At 34.6% G+C, this 19,229-nt stretch overlaps 1 long non-coding RNA gene across 1 annotated transcript; it reads right to left on the reverse strand.

Annotated features, from left to right (window-relative positions):
• Positions 1–1,472: 1,472 nt before the first annotated feature.
• Positions 1,473–18,564, reverse strand: LOC129256677 (uncharacterized). The gene is made up of 3 exons (XR_010293207.1): positions 18,129–18,564; positions 14,180–14,329; positions 1,473–5,861 (listed from the first exon to the last, which is right to left on the reverse strand). It is a non-coding gene; the product is annotated as an uncharacterized LOC129256677 (long non-coding RNA).
• Between the last annotated feature and the right edge of the window lie 665 nt (positions 18,565–19,229).

Below are 19,229 nucleotides of genomic sequence, written 5' to 3' on the forward strand. Positions count from 1 at the left end.
GTTAGGTGTCATAAAGAGAGTCTTGCATGTAAACTTTAACGTTGACCTGAAAATGACCTTTGACCTTACCATGTGACCTCCGACTGCAGCATAACATGCAGGTCCCCCAAGTCCATCTACCATCCAAGTTTGGTTGAAAAGTGACTTACGGTTGCGGAGTTAGGTGTCATTACAGGTTTGTGACGGACGGACGACGGACGACATTTGGATCCCTAAGTCTCGCCTTCACCTCTGGTGGGCGAGACAAAAAGTACCAAGATACATGTAGCAGAATTTATCTCTAAATCAAGACATGATGGGATTTTCTCGATAACACCATTGGAAAGAGCACCCTCACATTACAAGGAAAGTGAATTTACCTCAAAAAGTCAAATTTTCGAGTTCGACCGTTTTACCATCTGACGGCCGCCCGGCATCCCGACAAACCCTTCCCGAGATGCCCATTTGTTTCGTATTTCAGAATATTGAACAAAATATAGTTAATACATTTAAAAGTGATGAATTTTCATCAAATAAACAACAGATGACAAAGCAGAGACAACAATAAAATCAATAACTAAACTTTTGCAAGTTCTGCAGTGATTTTCTTGCTGTGTGTGGCAGGCTACTAGCTAGGCATGTAGGATTGGAGCAGATTCTCAATGGTGCAAACAATGACATGATAAACAGTATTTCCACCAAAATAATGACAAAATCGGCAGGAAATTTGTATAATTATAATTATGGATTCTCAGATTACTGATTTGGAGATGTAATTGGAGGAACAAGTTATTGAGTTTTCATAACTAAATCTAGTTGTTTCACCTTTCGTTTTGAGTCTTGTTGTGTATGATGCCGCGATGTTTCATCTAATTTTTAAGTTGACAATGTTTCACTTTAAAATTTTATTCATTTCTAAAACGTTTTAGTTTTTTAAACTCTAAGAATATATTTTAAAAACACCAAATATCATTATGATTTTTGCTAGATGATTGGATTGTTTTTGTTTGCTTGAAGTTTGAACTTTTTTCAATCCTTTCTTTCTTCATCCTTCTATGCTTCCTGCTTGCCTTTTTTGTTCCATCTATCTTTATTTCCTATCTCTCTTTCCTGATGCTCTTTCTCTCTCTGTTCATTTTTCTTCTTTTCCTTCTGTCTTTTACCTGCCTTCTTTATCAAATTTCCTTATTTTTATTTCCTTCAATCTTTCTTTCCTTAATTTTTTTTTGCTTCCTTCTCCCTTCCTTTCCTTTTTCTTTTCGTTCTTTCTCTCTTTCCATTCTTTTTTTATTTTTTATATTATTTTCCTTCTAATTCTTTTCCCTTATTCTTTCTTTCTTTCCCTCCCTCCCATCCTCCCTCCCTTCCTTCCTTCATCCCTTCCTGTTTTTCTTCTTTCTTTGTTTGTTTCTTTCTTCAAAGAATGAAGGATACATTTTTCTTTCCGTCAGTCTTTCTTTCCTCCCCCTTTTTATTTTTTTTTTCTTTCTCACCTTTATTTTGTCTTTCACACATTTATTCATCTTCCCTTCCTTTTTTTTCTTTCTTTCTATATTCAATTCAAAGAATAACGGAAACTTTTTTTCTCTCTTTTATTCTTTCTTTCATCCTTTTTTATTCTAAATTTCTTGTATTCTATTTTTTCCTTCATTTCTCCTTCATTTTTTTCTTTCTTCTCATTCATATATTTTCTTTCGTCTTTTTTTTCTTTCCTTCATTCTTTCGTTCACCCTCCCTTCCAATTCTTTATATTTTTTTTCACAAGTCTAACACTGTGTAGCCTTCTTTGTTGATCTGTTTTTTGTTGATTGTCCCGTATTTCATTTTGTGAAATCTGGTCACCCTCATGTGCATTGCCCTATGCACTGCACACACACAATAGCTATCAAACTCAGTGAGGGGTTGCCTACTCTATCAGTTAGGTTTGGTCTATTCATAAACAAATTAAGGAGTTACTCAACCAAATAGGCTAAGGGGAGTTTGAATAAGCTTCTGACAGATGGTTATTCAACAAATACCCCCAACATGGCCAAAGTCCATTGACCTTTGACATTGGTCATGTGACCTGAAACTCGCACAGGATGTTAATGATACTGGATTACTCATGTCCAAGTTTCATGAATCAGATCCATAAACTTTCAAAGTTATGATGGTAATTCAACCCCAAACTTAGCCAAAGTTCATTGACCCTAAATGACCTTTGACCTTGGTCATGTGACTTGAAACTCGGGCAGGATGTTCAGTAATACTTGATTAACCTTATGTCCAAGTTTCATGAACTAGGTCCATATACTAAGTTATGCTATCATTTCAAACAAGTGGAACGCCTCTGGCAGTCTCGCCTGCATTACGCAATTTAATATAGCAGCAGTGCTAACTTTGAAAACTACTATAAAATAATCATTAAAAAAAACATCATTCATATAATGACATAATACCACGTTCATTGACCATAAATTACATTTGAACAGAGACTTAAGACTGTCAACTACACCCATGTCCACATTTCATTCACTCTATCCATAAACTTTCAAAGTTATGATGGCACTTCAACAATTACCCCAACATGGCCTAAGTTTATTGACCTTAACTGACCTTTGACTTGGTTTTGTGACCTGAAACTCACAGGGGATGCTCAGTGATGCTTGATTACTCTTATATCCCAAGTTTTATGAACTAGATCCATAAACTTTCAGAGTTAGGATGGTAATTCAACAAATACCCCCAACACGGCCAAAGTTCATTGACCTTTAATGACCTTTGACCATAGTCATGTGACCTGAAACTCGTACAGGATGTTCAGTGATACTTGATTACTCTTATGTCCAAGTTTTATGAACTAGATCCATAAACTTTCAGTTAGGATGGTAATTTAACAAATACCCCCAACACGGCCAAAGTTCATTGACCTTAAATGACCATTGACCATAGTCATGTGACCTGAAACTCGCACAGGATATTCAGTGGTACTTGATTAACCTAATGTCCAAGTTTCATAAACTAGATCCATAAATTTTCAAAGTTATGATGGTAATTCAACAAATACCCCCAACTTGGCCAAAGTTCATTGACCCTAAATGACCTTTGACCTTGGTCATGTGACCTGAAACTCAAGCAGGATGTTCACTAATACTTGATTAACCTTATGTCCAAGTTTCATGGACTAGATCCATATATTTTCAAAGTTATGATAGTAATTCAACAAATACCCCCAACTTGACCAAAGTTCATTGACCCTAAATGACCTTTGACCTTGGTCACGTGACCTGAAACTCGAGCAGGATGTCCACTAATACTTGATTAACCTTATGCCCAAGTTTCATGAACTAGGTCCATATACTTTCTAAGTTATGATGTCATTTCAAAAACTTAACCTTCGGTTAAGATTTTGAAAATAATTTTCCCAACATGGTCTAAGTTCATTGACCCTAAATGACCTTTGACCTTGGTCATGTGACCTGAAACTCAGGCAGGATGTTCAGTAATACTTTATTAACCTTATGTCCAAGTTTCATGATCTAGGTCCATATACTTTCTAAGTTATGATGTCATTTAAAAAACTTAACCTTAGGTTAAGATTTGATGTTGACGCCGCCGCCGCCGCCGTCGGAAAAGCGGCGCCTATAGTCTCGCTCTGCTATGCAGGCGAGACAAAAATTGACCTTCGGTTAAGATTTGGTGTTGACGCCGTCGCTGCCAGAAAAGCGGCGCCTATAATCTCACTCTGCTATGCAGATGAGACAAAAATTCATTCCTTAAATTCTTAATTGGATCAGTATAGGAGAAGTGTGGTTTCAGGTTAATTTTTGTTGTAGGGTGTTTAGAGATTATAACTCTGAAGAGGAAACAGAAAAGCTGTACTGAGGGTGCTTGCCAGAACTATGGACAGGCAGAAGTTTTGGGAATCGTCCTCCATTGTGACGTCACCACGATGAGCCATTGGCCCGAAAAACAGTGGACTCATTAATAAAATAGCATGGATAACCACGGCAACAGGTGTCAATTTGGCGCACTGTGGCAAAAGCGCGCATCAGCATTGGACATTTTTCATCATACGCGGTAAAATAAGCGTAATTTATACAGGAAATCTGCATAAACCATGGACTCAACCGTGGGTTTTCAAAACCACCTTTGTGAATTTGGGCCAATTTGTTTGCATTCTCTGAGCAAGTCGTATTCTTGAATGGGCTCCAATCGATTGAAACCAGCTAAGAACTTTAATTTTTTTTGAATTATTTTTTTTCCTGAAAAAATATTTATATTATTCATGGATATGAACTATGTTGAAATTATTATAAACGATTTGTAATCATTCAATTGAGTTGTAATATTTTTTGTTTTGTCATGTACTGTAAGTATCGTAACTTGTTTTGAGTAATATACCCACTATAACTCGTTGTTTTCATTAAAACTGTATTTGCATTTGTATCACTAAAATGGATCCCCTTTTTTTAAGCAACTGCCTTTCCAGGGTGTTTGATCCTCACATTGTATATATCTACTCACATGATTTTAATCTAATTAATAAATTGAATTGAATTGAAAATATTGAAGCAATTCCAGTCCATTTTCTACATCATAATTTGTTGTGTGAACAGTAAGGGAAGGCAGGGTAAGTTGTGACACTTTTTGCTTTTTGCATGTTAAAATTGATATGATAAATAATCTTGCCCTAAAATTTAATTCTTCTGAAATATTTTTCACCTATGTATAACTTCCTACCCCCACACTGAAAGTCATTGTCACCTTTGAAAAAAGAGATGTCAAATGGCTCAACTTTCCCCATCTGTGGGGTAAGTTGAGCCACAAAAACTATGTACAAAATGTATGGGGGAAGAACCAGCATGTCAATTTTTTATTTAAAGTCTTTTCACTTGCTAATTATCTACAAATATATCTATAAATACATCCTCTTAAAGGAAAAGATCAGTAATGTAAATTTGCTCCTTTCTGCATGCATATCGATGGCTTATTAATTTTTTTTTTTTTAATAGAAACATTACCATAAGAATTACCATGGCTCAACTTGCCCCATGTTGGCTGGCTCAACTTACCCCAGTCCAAACTAAATGTAATTTTGCATTCACACATTTCTTATGGATCCATCATGTAAAAGACTATGACAAGAATGAAATCCATACCTGGACTAACAATGTTGTTCTTATGTCTTTATTATATTTAAAGACGTGTGTGGATAAAAAGCACTTATTTATTTCACACCCTTTTTTACTTTTTTGGCTGAAATTTGTATTTTTCCCTCTAAAAAAGTACTTTTTGCTTCAAAGTTGAAAACAATGTGGTGGGGTTAGGGGTTATGCAATGGGTCATCAATACATGACACCACCACAATGTCTGACTCATTCATTATTGTCCTGGGGCAGGTGGCTTAACTTGCCCCTATGCTCAACTAACCCGCCTTCCCTACTCAGGCAATCACCTTTTCTCCTATAGTATTTTGTTGTTTGCTTATGAATTGGGCCTGTGACACTCCCTAGCCAAATGAAATCCTGCTACACCGGTTTCATGACATTTTCTCCAACGACAATTGCTCCGATAGAAAATCTGCACATAAAGTCAAACTTAAAACCTTACTTCCAAAACTAAATAAACCCTAATCCTTATCTTAACATTATTCTGACCCAAAAACTCTATCACAATCCTAACTCTAACCCTATGCCCCCTGAGATATTAAGACCGGAGCTATTGTCACAGGAGCAAATGTCGTGTCACCGCTACACCTGCACAACTATGCTGGATCCATCCACCGTAACTCACCTGGAATTACACACATATTAGTAGCATCAAGAACCTCATCAAATTCACATGTTCCATATTGACTCTGGATAACACTGCTGTGATCAATTGCTATGATATTCCCATCTCTGTTACCAAAAGAATGGCAAAAAAAAATACTTAGGTTAGAGTTAATTTGATCAAACATAATTGCCATACATTACAGTGTTGTTAAATAAAAATTAAGTGCTAGGGAGATGGTGCACATATTGTGTGTGGAGGTATGAAAAAAAATCAATCCTAGTAATGATAAATTATTATTTTGGGGGCAATTGATTGCTTTTCATCAATCATCAGTTCTTAGGTGCATTATAAAAAGCCAATAACAATCGCTTTGAGACACTTTCCTCCATTAATCGGATTAATCATCTCGCAACGAAAATTAGTCCAGTTGACATTGTAGTGAATTGGTGACATAGATAGGGGAAACAGAATTGAAATTGATGAAGAAATGACATAGAACCGTTTTTTGTGATCTATGAATAAATTTCGTATAAATTAGCAAAAATCATTTTCTTGTCAAAATTTCTAAACTCTGTGCAGAACCTTGGTGAACCTCATGTAGCTCTCGGAAGGAACAAAAATAATCACATCAATCAACACATAAATAAGCATTTTTTGTGAGATTTGAAAATATATGAATAAATTAGCATATTTAATGAGTTTCAAAATCTGTGTTGAAATTGATCAACAAATAAGGAGAAAAAAAAATTTCAAAATTTTGTGAACAAGTTTGGTGAACATCATGCAGCTCTACCAGATGGAAGAAAAAAACAAGTGGAACGCCTCTGGCAGTCTCGCCTGCATTACGCGATTCGATATAGCAGCAGTGCTGACTTTGAAAACAGCTATTAAATAATTATTCACAAAAGAAAGTACTCATATGATAATAAAATACTATGTCCATTGACCCAACATGACCTTTGACCATGATCATGTGGCCTAAGGCATGTGCAAAACAATCGTTCATACTTGATTACCCTTATGTCTATGTTTCATGAACTATATGTGAAGATCCATAAATTTTTAAGTTATGATGCCAATGCAACAAATACCCCCAACACGGCCAAATTTCACTGACCCTAAATGACCTTTGATTTTGGTCATGTGACCAGAAAGAAGCTCAAGATATTCAGGGATACATGGTTACTCTTATGTTCCAAGTTTCATGAACTAGATCTATAAACTTTAAAGTTATGACATTTCCACAAATACCCCCAACATTATCGAAATTTGCTGACCCTAAATGACATTTGACCTAGGTCAGGTGACCTGAAACTTTCACAGGATGTTCAGGGATACTTAATTGCTCTTTATGTCCAAGTTTCATGAACTAAATCCATAAAATGTCAAAGTTATGACAATTCCACAAATATCCCCAACACGGTCACAGTTTGTTGACCGTAAGTGACCTTTGACCTTGGTCATGTGACCTGAAACTCTAACAGAATCTTCAGTGATACACTATCAAGCTTATGTCAAAGTTTCATGAACTAGGTCCATGTACTTTAGAAGTTGACATTTCAAAAATTCAACCTTGGTTAAGATTTCAATTTTGACGACTCCGCCGTCGGAAAAGCGGCGCCTTTAGTCTTGCTCTGCTATTATTGGCGGCGGAAGCCAAAAAATTTAGGGGGGGTCCACCTGAATTTAGCTGGGGGAAGTAGGAAACAAAATTGACAAGGAAAAAAAAAAGGTTATCACCCCCCCTCGTCCCTGTTACACCCACAAATGTAATAATCGCCCACAAATGTAATAACGCCCACAAATGTAATAACACTTTACCCACAAATGTAATAACGCCCACAAATGTAATAACACTTTACCCACAAATGTAATAATTTCACCCACAAATGTAATAATGCACTTTACCCACAAATGTAATAATTTTTGATCGCCCACAAATGTAATAATGACTTTACCCACAAATGTAATAAATTTGAAGGGATTTTTGGCGAATCTGTTCTAAACTAAAATCCTATAGTAATGCGTTCATATAGCACAAAAGTGCAAAGTCTTTTTTCCAGACCCGGTTAATAAAACATTATAGTACAATTCCAAAGTCTTTTTCCAGACCCGGTTGTTTCAAAATTATAATATACGTCCAAAGTCTTTTTTCCAGACCCGGTTAATTCAAAAATTATAATGCAAATCCAAAGTCTTTTTTCCAGACCCGGTTGTTTCAAAAATTATAATATACGTCTAAAGTTTTTTTTCCAGACCCAGTTGTTTCAAAAATTATAATATAAGTCCAAAGTCTTTTTTCCTGACCCGGTTAATTAAAAAATTATAATGCAAGTCCAAAGTCTTTTTTTTCAGACCCGGTTGATTAAAAAATTACAATATAAGTCCAAAGTCTTTTCCAGACCCGGTTGTTTCAAAAATTATAATATACATCTAAAGTCTTTTTTCCAGACCCGGTTAATTAAAAAATTATAATGCAAGTCCAAAGTCTTTTTCTTCAGACCCGGTTGATTAAAAAATTAAAATATAAGTCCAAAGTCTTTTTCCAGACCCGGTTGTTTCAAAAATTATAATATACGTCCAAAGTCTTTTTCCAGACCCGGTATTTTCCAAACTAAGATACAATAATGATATTCTAGTATATAAAATAAAATGAGAATCGAGCTTAGTCTTTTCTCCAGACCCAGTTAATTAAAACTGGTGGAAAAGTAACAAAGACCCCAACTCTCTTGTAAATGTTAAATAACATGGAAATATAGCGTAGTCTTTCATCCAGACCCAGATCTTTCAAATAACATATGAATAATAATAATGATAATAATAATAAATTAGTAATAATGAAAAAAAAACAAAGACCCACGATCGTATTTATGTTGAATAACATGGAAATATAGCGTTGTCTTTCCTCCAGACCCAGATCTTTCAAATAACAAATGAATAATAATAATAATAATATATTAGTAATAATAAAAAAGCAAACAAAGACCCACGATCCTATTTATGTTGAATAAAATGGAAATATAGCGTAGTCTTTCCTCCAGACCCAGATCTTTCAAATAACAAATGAATAATGTTAATAATATATTAGTAATAATAAAAAAGCAAACAAAGACCCACGATCCTATTTATGTTGAATAAAATGGAAATATAGCGTAGTCTTTCCTCCAGACCCAGATCTTTCAAATAACAAATGAATAATGTTAATAATATATTAGTAATAATAAAAAAGCAAACAAAGACCCACGATCCTCTTTATGTTGAAAAACATGGAAATATAGCGTAGTTTTCCCCCCAGACTCAGTTATAAAAATCATTCAAAACACAACAACAACAACAAAACAAAGACCCTGCAATTATTAACATTGAATAACTGTTGTTGTTGTTGTTGTTATCTTGGGTTTTGAGGCGCGTGTCATTCAGATATGAATATTTACGCCTATGATCAATTTGTCGTTTTGTGGTTATAAAATAAATAAATATGGTGTAGTCTTTCCTCCAGACCCAATTATTTCAAAATAACCAAAATCATTAAAAAAGAATAACAGAATCTAAGGCCCAACTATCCTTCAAATTGAGAACCTTCAATAAATAAAAGTTTTCTTTATTCCAGACCTTGTCATTTCAAAAATAAGATAAATGAAATCCTCATAACTAAGACTCAATCATATTCTTGTGCCTGTTCAACATGAATAAGATGATTGGGGGAGTATTTCATCAACATTTATGTCCGACAAGTTGTCAGATCTGACAACTGTTCTTGATGTTGATTGGCTAAAAAGCAGTGCTACCAGTGTCGGATAAAACGTCAGTCAACAACTCCTTTCATGAAATGCTCCCCGGGTCCTAAGTTTTGATGTTGTTTTTTTATTATAAATTTCTTTGCCTGGGAGAAAAAATGAATGTTTAATTACATCATTTATTACAGGATGTTAGGCTGGAAGAGGGTTAATTTTTTTTGTTCTGTTTTTTTTTAATAAACTGGTCTGGTCAAATTAAGTATGCGTTATCACAAGGGTTTTATAGTTTGGAAGATGCTGGGGTCTACGTTTTAAGATTAATGTTTCGCTTAATTTGTATTTTAAAGAGAACTGGGTGAGGGGTAAAGACAACACTCTAAGCCCAAGCATTTTAAGTGGGTTTAATTTTGAAGACTGGCCTTATAATTAGCTGTGATTTTTTTATCAATATTTGTTTTATCTTTTAAATAACCGGGTCTAGACGAAAGACTAAGCATAATACTCGTGTTATTCCACAAGAATAAGAATATGACAAAGTGTTTTGTTTTTAAGATTGTTTAAATCATTTTTAGATAACTGGGTCTGGAATAAAGACAACGCTCTAAACATGTTCTTTTCTACATGCATGGTCTTAATTTGAGGATTGTTGGTTCTAAGAATCGTTTTTGGGGGTTGGGTTTTATTGATTTTTTATTCTTGAAGTAATTGTGTCTGGAAAAAAGTCGATCTTCGACAATCGGTCTTCACGTTATTCCACAGTAATTAGATTATTGGGTATTCGTTTTAGAATATTTGTAAAAACTATTTTATTTTTTCAAGAAATAACTAAGTCTGGAGGAAGGATGTTTGCTTTACCCATGCATTATTACAATGTTTTGTAGGGGTCGTAGTATTATTAAAAAAACTGGGTGTGGGGTAAAGACATATATTTTTCACTGGGTGAAACTTTGGAAAATTGGTCTTAGATTTGAAGTTTTTTATTCATTTTTTAATAGCCGAGTCTGGAGGAAAGACTTTGGACTTATATTATAATTGTTTAATTATCCGGGTCTGGAAAAAAGACTTTGCACTTTTGTGCTATATGAACGCATTGCTATAGGGTTTAGTTTTTAGTTTTAAGTAACCGGGTCTGGAGAAAAGACTATGCTTGATTCTCAATTTACTCTTAGCGCATATATTCACAATATACACCGTATAAGTTGAAACAACAACAAAGACATTAATTCCACCAGTTTTAATTAACTGGGTCTGGAGAAAAGACTAAGCTCGATTCTATTTTTTTTCTGGAATACCATTAACGTAACTTAGTTTGTACTTATATTATAATTTTTGAAATAACCGGGTCTGGAAAAAGACTTTGGACTTATATTAAAATTTTTGAAACAACCGGGTCTGGAAAAAAGACTTTGGACTTGCATTATAATTTTTGAATTAACCGGGTCTGAAAAAAAGACTTTGGACTTATATTGTAATTGTTTAATTATCCGGGTCTGGAAAAAAGACTTTGCACTTTTGTGCTATATGAACGCATTGCTATAGGGTTTAGTTTCTAGTTTTAAGTAACCAGGTCTGGAGAAAAGACTACGCTTGATTCTCAATTTACTCTTAGTGCATATATTCACAATATACGCCGTATAAGTTGAAACAACAACAAAGACATTAATTCCACTAGTTTTAATTAAGTGGGTCTGGAGAAAAGACTAAGCTCGATTCTCATTTTTATTCCACTGGAATATCATTATCGCATCTTAGTATGGACTTATATTATAATTTTTGAAACAACCGAGTCTGGAAGACTTTGGACCTGCATTATAACTTTTGAATTAACCGGGTCTGAAAAAAAGACTTTGGACTTATATTATAATTTTTGAATCAACCGGGTCTGGAAAAAAGACTTTGGACTTATATTATAATTTTTTAAACAACTGGGTCTGGAAAAAAGACTTTGGACATATATTATAATTTTTTAAACAACCGGGTCTGGAAAAAAGACTTTGGACTTATATTATAATTTTTGAAACAACCGGGTCTGAAAAAAGACTTTGGACTTATATTATAATTTTTGAAACAACCTGGTCTGGAAAAAAGACTTTGGATTTATATTACAATTTTTGAAACAACCGGGTCTGGAAAAAAGACTTTGGACGTATATTATAATTTTGAAACAACCGGGTCTGGAAAAAGACTTTGGACTTGTACTATAATGTTTAATTAACCGGGTCTGGAAAAAGACTGCACTTTTGTGCTATATGAACGCATTACTACAGGATTTTAGTTTAGAACGGATTCGCCAAAAATCCCTTCAAATTTATTACATTTGTGGGTAAAGTCATTATTACATTTGTGGGCGATCAAAAATTATTACATTTGTGGGTAAAGTGCATTATTACATTTGTGGGTGAAATTATTACATTTGTGGGTAAAGTGTTATTACATTTGTGGGCGTTATTACATTTGTGGGTAAAGTGTTATTACATTTGTGGGCGTTATTACATTTGTGGGTGCAACAGTCCCCCTGCTTCCGCCGTCTATGTCTGCTATGCAGGCGTACAAAAATCAAAACCGGTCAACAAATAAAAAAGAGACATTTTCTGTGATTTATGAATAAATTTTGCATAAATTAGCATAAATATTTTTCTACTGAAAATTTCAAAATTCTGTGTAGAAGTTCATGCATGAAGTTCTACCAGATGGAAGAAATAAAATCAAAATCGGTCATCAATTTAAGAAGCATTTTATGAGAATTTTTAAAATACGCATAAATTACCAAAAAAAAATTTTCTAGTGAAAAGTTCAAAATTCTGTGTAAAACTTTGATGAACCTCATGAAGTGCTACCAGAAGGAAGCAAAAAATCAAAACTGGTCAACAAATAACGAAGGAGAACAAATATTTGTGAATTTTGAAAATGTGCATAAATTAGCATATTTAAAGAACAAGTCCACCCCAACAAAAGTTGATTCAAATAAAAAGAGAAAAATCCAGCAAGCATAACACTGAAACTTCATCAAAATCGGATGTAAAATGAGAAAGTTATGACATTTTAAAGTTTCGCTTAGTTTCACAAAACAGTTATATTCACATCCTTGTCGGCATGCAAATGAGGAAACTGATGACTACACTCACTCAATATTTCTTATGTACTTTATTATATGAAATATTCAAATTTTCTCCCTGTTGTCGTGTGAAACAATGATTGATTTCTCCCTGAACATGTGCAATTAGCATTGTTTTATACTATATGGTTCAATCAAGTTGGTCCTTATTGTCAAATCTGTAAAAAATGAAATATTGTATAATTCAAACAATAAAAAACAAAAGAAATAGTGAGTGAGGGACATCATTGACTGTCTCATTTGCATGTCACTGAGTTGTGCATATCACCGTTTCGTGAAAAATACGTGAAACTTTAAAATGTCATAACTTTCTTATTTTACATCAAATTTTAATGAAATTTTCAACATAATGCTTGTTTGATTTTTCCCTATTTATTCAAATTAACATTTTTCTGGGGTGGTCTTGACCTTTAATGAGTTTCAAAATTCTGTGTAGAAGTTTTGTATTCCCCACCTAATGCTATCATATAAAGCAAACAGAATTGAAATCAGACTTAAAATGACGAAGAAGAAGCATTGTGAAATTCGGTCAACAAATAAAGAGGCATTTTCTGTGATGTATAAATTTCGCATAAATTAGCATAAATAATTTTCTACTCTTCTGTGTAGAAGTTTGGTGAACCCAATGAAGCTCTATCAGATTGAAGAAAGCAAATCAAAATCAGTCAGCAAAGAAAGAAGCATTTTATGTGAAAAAATACGAATAAATTTATTTTGCATAAATTAGCATGAAATTTTTTTTAGTTAAAATTTCAAAATTCTGTGTAAAAGTTTGGTGAACCTCATAATGCTATATCAGATGGAAGCAAAAAATCAAACTCTGTCAACAAATAAAGAAGAATTTTTTGTGAATTAAAAAAATGCGCATAAATTAGCATATTTAATGAGTTTCAAAATTCTGTGTAGAAGTTTTGAATCCCCCACCTAGTGCTATCATATAATTGTGCTATACAATAACTGGAGCGTTGTGGCCCAGTGGATTAGTCTTCGGACTTTGAAACAGAAGGTCGTGGGTTCGAATCCCAGCCATGGCGTAATTTCCTTCGGCAAGAAACTGATCCACAATGTGCTGCACTCAACCCAGGTGAGGTAAATGGGTACCGGTAGGAAGTAATTCCTTAAAAAGCTGTGTGCGCTATGAACGCCTAGCTTAGCCGGGTAATATAGGAGCGCCTTGAGCACCTAACAAGGTGGATATGTGCGCAATATAAATACCCTATATTATTATTATTATATAAAGCAAACAGAATTGAAATCGGACTTGAAATGACGAAGAAGAAGCATTTTGAAATTGTGGACGGACGACGGACGCCGAGGCATAAGCTCGCCTGGCCCTTCGGGCCGGATGAGCTAAAAATTGGAAAATTATTTTTGAAAATGGGTTGTTTTTCATAAGGACAGAAATGTAATAGCTTATAAGTATGTAAATGTACTTAATTAAATCTGAAAAGTGGTATTTTGTCATGTATTTGTGCTATACAATAACTGATTAACATTATCATCCCAAAACAACGCCTTTTTTCTGCTAGATTTGCTGGCTACACGAATTTGTTAGCTGAATTAAAGATTAATACTGTTTATCATTAATCACCTTCCAACTACGATGTCAACACCATCTGTGTCATTCTGTTGTATTATGGCCAGGCTTTTCATGTTATCTCCAGTAAGGCATGTCTCTCCATCATTACAAACCTGAACCACTTGTCTTGCATTCATCACAAGTAACTTCAAACTATCCATTCTGTCTCAAGAAGTGTTAAACAAAAAGAAGAAATATGAATTATCTAAACATTATTTTGATTATACTGTATTGGTAAATAACAAAAGAGCAGTTTCATATCAGTGCATGGTTTATGTGGTAGTTTGTGGGACTATGTCTCCATTGACATAACCAATGAGGAACATAAACGTTAAGAACAAGTAGATTTTTGAGATATACTTGAAATAAATTCTGATTTGATTAAAGGGATGCTCCGGGCTGAGGATATTTATATCTAAATATGCTGAAAACTTCATCAAAATCGGATAACAAATAACAAAGTTATTGAATTTGTGAAAACAGACGTCATGAATATTCATTAGGTGGGCTGATGATATCACATCCCCAATTTCTTTTTTCTTATGTTATTACATGAAATCATAATTGTTTCACTTTTTATAATTATGTGTAAATTATACATGTATGTCTCCATCATGATGAAATAAGTTCCAACAAGAAATGACTAATGCAAAATCAGTTGTCAATCCAATTGTTTTAGTTCTTGGTAGAAAAATATTGAATAAACCTAATTTCATATAATAAAGTACAAAAGAAAATATGGGGATATGACATCATCAGCCCACCTAATGAATATTCATGAAGACATGCCAAGAACTGTTTCAAAGGAATGATGCAAAATTGCAAATCTTTAAACTTCAATAAGCTCGTTATCAAATTCTCAGCATATTGCTTTGTTAATTTTACTCTATTCATTAAAATATAAATATCTTCAGCCTGGAGCATCCCTTAAAGGATGTTCCACAGCTAACATGAAGTACATGTCATAATATTGTCATTTTCACCAAATTTTGCAGAGAGTGATTTTGGTATCTATGCATAATGAAAATGCAAAAAATAATATTGGTTCATGTGCTTATTTTTTTTTCTATAAGCTTCAAAGTCGCCGTATTTGAATGATATGAAATGTTGCGCAATCAAGAGAATTATGCCTCTCTTATGCTTTTCACACTGCACTTTTTTCCCTTAACCCCAGTAAATTGGTGGGGCTAAGGGGGGGTCTTAGCCCCACCAATTTCCCGGGGTTAAGCTAAGCCCACTTCGTTTTCACACTACGTTTTAGCAAAGTGGGCTAGCACGGTAAATAGTACGGTACTATCTGGCCCTGCAAAAAAGCAGGGTTAGCCAGCTAATATGCTTTTCACATCGCATTTCCTTAACCCCATACTATTTTTAACCCTGGACTATCCTTAACCCCATACTATCTTTTTTTTTATTCACACTGTCTTTCTTAACCCCATACTATCTGCTTAGTCAGGGTTAACGCCTTAACTCCGGACTATCCCACAGCTCATGAATATTGATTATTTTACCATACAGAGCGTGATTAACGTGCAATTTCGACTTCTGTGATTGGCTATTGCTTAGCCCCACTTTTCCTTAGACCAGTTTCGTTTGACACTGCATCTCTTAGCAGCGCAATTGTGGTGCTAGCACCACAATAAGCCGGCTAACCCTGCTTTTTTGCAGGGCCAGATAGTACCGTACTATTTAACGTGCTAGCCCACTTTGCTAAAACGTAGTGTGAAAACGAAGTGGGCTAAGCTTAACCCCGGGAAATTGGTGGGGCTAAGGCCCCCCCTTAGCCCCACCAATTTCCTGGGGTTAAGGGAAAAAAGTACAGTGTGAAAAGCATATTATTGTGGTGCTAGCACCACAATAGCGGTGCTAAGAGATGCAGTGTGAAACGAAACAGGGCTAAGGAAAAGTGGGGCTAAGCATTAGCAAATCACAGAAGTCGAAATTGCACGTTAATCGCGCTCTGTAATTGTGTATGGTAAAATAATCAATATTCATGAGCTGTGGGATAGTCCGGAGTTAAGGCGTTAACCCCGGCTAAGCAGATAGTATGGGGTTTAAAAATGAGTGTGAATAAAAAAAAATATAGTATGGGGTTAAGGACAGTCCGGGGTTAAGGATAGTATGGGGTTAAAGAAATGCAATGTGAAAAGCATATGAGATCCCACAAATTCACGAAATGAGTTTAAATCATCTTTACTCTGTCGATATCGCATCAAACTTTATCAAACTTTCAGGATATGTAAATATTTTTGGATACCAAACTAGGATATTATATATTTTAATTGGCAAAACTTTATCTCTTTGGAGTCAGCAACACCCTCGTTTGACAAAAATGCTGCATAAACTTAAAAAAAAAAATCTTCAAAAGACGTGAATCAACTCGAAAATTAAAAAAGTAGTTTAAGCTGCACTTTATTCAAAATCCATGTAATTTTCATCAAATTTGGCAAATTGTAGAGGAATGCATTGGAAAGGTGTAGGGAAGTAAAAAATATGGGGTCCATGTTCTCATTTTTTAACTATCAGTGTCCAAAGTGTTGCGAGTTGGCTTGAAAATCACCTATTATGAGTTGAAAACATTAAAAAAGTCTGATAATACCGTCCTAAATGAGAATGGTTCCGTAGTTCTGCTCCCAAACATTCAAAATCCATGTCATTTTCATCATACTCTCTGGATTTGCAGAGGAATTTATAAAAGACGTTAAAACACTAAAAATTTGTGGTGCATGTGCTAGTTTTCAAACTATCAGTGTCTCAAGTGTTGCAAGTTGGCCTGAAACAGCCCCAAATGTGCCGAAAACAAGAAAAAGTCTGATATTACATGTATATTACCGTCTAAAATGTGAATGGTTCCGTAGTTCTGCTCCCAAACACTGAAAATCCATGTCATTTCATACTTTGCACATAATAGCACAGGTCTGAATCTTCCAAATATGCAAAATAACATGGGTCCATGTACTTGATTTTCTGCTGTAGAGCTTCAAAAGTTCACCCAAATGAATGTTCTTAAGACTTGCGCAATCAAAAGAATTTGGCATTTTTAGACCTGACAAAAGCTCTATTACTCAGTCAAAATCCATGAAAATTTCATCAAATTTTGCAATATAATTAATAATTGTATCCTAAAGATGGATAATCTATTCATATTGCCATTTGTTTGCTCTTTTAAGTCTAACTGCACTCTCAGTTCTTAAAAATTGCACAAAAGATAACAAAAACCCAACCTAAAAAAATGTGAAATTTCAATAACAAACTTGAAAAGTACAAGAAATGCTGCACTTTATTCAAAACCCATGTCATTTTCACCAAACTTTGACAAAAGTTGTAGAGCAAGGATTACCTAAGAGGTGAAAACATTAATAAATATGGGTTCATGTGCTTGTTTCCAAACTATTAGCTTTTTTATGGGGGCATATGTGCCTTTTAAAACATCCCAAAACATGCCAAAAGCTTTCTCTCATTGTGAGGAAAAATTCCAAACCACTCTACCTTTTATTCATACACGGGGTCATGCACATTATACTTTAATTTGCAGCACTACAGAGTAAAGTATTTTGAAATTGAATTAAAAAAAGAAATGGTCCATGGAATAAATCCAGTTTATTGGCTTTATAAAATAACACATCGGATCTGCAATTGGTGCAGATAAGGAGAAAAATCAGCTTGTACCTACAGCTGATTAAACACCTGTTCATCCATTGTGACGACAGCGAACAGAGTGTAAAATATGATGCGCACAAACATAACTGTGGAACATCCTTAAACCATTACATTATCTTCAAAATAGATCTCTTTTCCTAATGACACTGATGTGGTTATGTGTGAGTGAAAGAAACATCCAAGAATATCCAGCTGCATGTAAACACAAATAAAATGCTGGGCTTTCTTCTTTAAATACAAAAATGTAGAACATTCAACATCAATTCTCAAACTACATTCACCTACATTCAACTATATTCACCTAATCTCAACTTGTTCGCTGCTTTCTATTTCACCTTGATCATCAGTAATTTGACTAGCCATAGGTATTGGTTGATAAATTCTAAATGGGTGTGCCAAACGGGCTCGTCGAAGCCGGCTTCTGATGCTTTTAAATGCAGGTACATGTACATGTATATCTGGTGAATGGTGGTGTCTGTCTGAAACAATGTCATATGCTCTCCTTATAGTAAGAGTTGGATCACTTCTAATCAATGCAGTAGTTTCATCAACAAATTGTCGGCGACTAATTTGGTTATCATCGGATTCATGTGTGTGATCCCCAAGAGGTTGTCTTTGAATATCAATATCAGGATTTGAATGATTAATGTCAAACCGATTTGTAATTATTGTTTCACCACAGCTAGGTCTTGCACATCGCCAATATATCCTAAAGCGTGAAGTGTTGCTGCGGACATATCTACAAGAGAGAACAAGAGAGAAAGGGCCATAGCAGTAGTAATAGTACTTTGTATGCTACTAGTAAAGATTCCAATATCTGAAAAAATCCGAAATGCAATCTGAAATTTCTAGCAAGCGGCTGGCCACAATGCTGCACAACGGGTTAAGTCTAGAGGCCTGTTTTAGGGCCCCTGGTGGAATCCAGGGGTAAAGCCCTGGCAGGGGTCCAGGGGACGGGCCCCAAGAAGCTCCCAGGTTTTAGTGTTTTACAGATGTGCCAAGAGAAGCATTTCCTGTCGTTGGTACGAAGTTAAAAAACACGAATCCCTGATAATTATGGCTTACAATGTATGGGAAAGTTGTCCTTGCCCCTTGTCATAATTTACTTACCCAGATGCCGAATTGAAATCTACATACATGTAGTCTTAGGGATCTCAATTTTAAAGTAGCCATAACGTTCTTATTGCTTGTCCGATTTCTTTTAAACTTTCACCATTCTATTTTATTTATTTTTCTACTTTCCAACACAACACTCAATGACCAAGGCTGGATTCCCCTTTAATAAAAAAATCTTGAATAAATACAAGAATTTCTAAATAAAAGTACTTTTCAATCATGTCATGAGTTTGAGATCTCTGAATTTGATCTTTGTCTGTATAGCTTAAATTCATTTAATTCCACT

The sequence above is a fragment of the Lytechinus pictus genome, chromosome 3 (assembly GCF_037042905.1).
Source record: "Lytechinus pictus isolate F3 Inbred chromosome 3, Lp3.0, whole genome shotgun sequence".
Taxonomy (NCBI): Eukaryota; Metazoa; Echinodermata; class Echinoidea; order Temnopleuroida; family Toxopneustidae; genus Lytechinus; species Lytechinus pictus.